At 54.0% G+C, this 1384-nt stretch overlaps 1 protein-coding gene across 1 annotated transcript in view; it reads left to right on the top strand.

Moving 5' to 3' along the window:
• The first annotated feature begins 423 nt into the window (after positions 1-423).
• Positions 424-1384, top strand: part of FBXO5 (F-box protein 5) — an 11924-nt gene continuing 10963 nt past the window's right edge. The window contains exon 1 of the mRNA XM_077283095.1: positions 424-687. The gene's annotated coding sequence lies outside the window, so the exon portion shown is untranslated. The remainder of the gene's footprint in view (positions 688-1384) is intronic.

The following is a 1384-nucleotide window of genomic DNA, read 5'->3' as shown; positions in this document are numbered from 1 at the left end:
CACCATCAGTCAGACCCCATCAGCTGTCAGACCCCATCAGCAGTAACCAGAGCCTGTCCATCACGACACGTTCTGGTTACTGATGGTCGTCTTACTGTAACATCAGTCAGCTGTTTTCCTGCTAAGACAATGTGTGAGGCGCCATCATGGCCATAGTATGTACTGGAGCCTTTATTTCCGACATGGTTCCTTGTGGTTGGCGCTATTTGTTGTCCACTTGTCCTGCACTACACTCAGTGCGAGCAGCATCCTCCACCCTGTCACCCCGCTGTGTCACAGCCTGCACATCTCTATGACACCGTACTACTACCAGGCTGCAGCGCCCATACCCAACATGCCCCGCCAGACACCAACATGGCGGCTCCAGCGCTCTGCTCAGGGATGTAGCTGAGTGCAGCGTACGTGCCTCCCGTCAACCAATGGAAAGCACAGACTGCTTCGGCGCCAGACGCCTCCTGATTGGCTAGCCGAGATCGGAAGTGGCCGTTCATTGGTCAAAATTTTTAGACGCGAAATTTAAACATTTTCTAAGTTGCTTCTGCAGCTGGCGCCATTTAACTGTGTGTCAGCGGCCGGAGCGCTTGTGCCGAGCGGCGGGAATAGTTTTAATAGAACAGGTTTTCATCGTTAATGATCTTATACATGAAGCACTGAGAGCAGCACGGCCGGGGCTGAGTCTGGGAAGCAGTAAGTGGCTGACACCATCTGTACTACTAGTGGATCTACACGGAGCAGGGCGATGTACCGGGGAAGCTGGGGGTGCACGGTGGAGATGGCGGGACCTGTGGGGACGGGACCTGCTGTGTACAATGGAACCGTCAGCTGAGGGGAGGCTGGAGACACCGGCTGCCACCCGCCAAAATCCCTCCGGAGCCCTGCATCACTTTGTGTGGGGGAAAGGGGGCGCTGGGAATAATGGAGCAGACTCCGGGGGTCGTCACTGTGCCTGGCACAGGGGGTCTGTGTGCGCGGCCGGAGACACAAAAGCAAGTTTAGGCGGACGGAAAATGGCGCTTAGTGGGGGAGGGGGCGCCTGGTGTTACCTCACACACTGCACAGTGTATACACACGGGGGAGATATAGTGTGGGTATACTGGGGAGATATAGTGAGTGTATACTGGTGACCTGCCCAGTAATACCATACTGGGGGGAGATATAGTGTATACTGGTGACCTGCCCAGTAATACCATACTGGGGGGAGATATAGTGTATACTGGTGACCTGCCCAGTAATACCATACTGGGGGAGATATAGTGTGTGTGTGTGTGTGTGTGTGTATATACTGGTGACCTGCCCAGTAATGCTATACTGGGGGAGATATAGTGTATACTGGTGACCTGCCCAGTAATACCATACTGGGGGGAGATATAGTGTATACTGGTGA

Source organism: Ranitomeya variabilis, chromosome 2 (genome assembly GCF_051348905.1).
Source record: "Ranitomeya variabilis isolate aRanVar5 chromosome 2, aRanVar5.hap1, whole genome shotgun sequence".
NCBI lineage: Eukaryota > Metazoa > Chordata > Amphibia > Anura > Dendrobatidae > Ranitomeya > Ranitomeya variabilis.
This window is presented reverse-complemented; position numbering and strand designations above follow the sequence as displayed.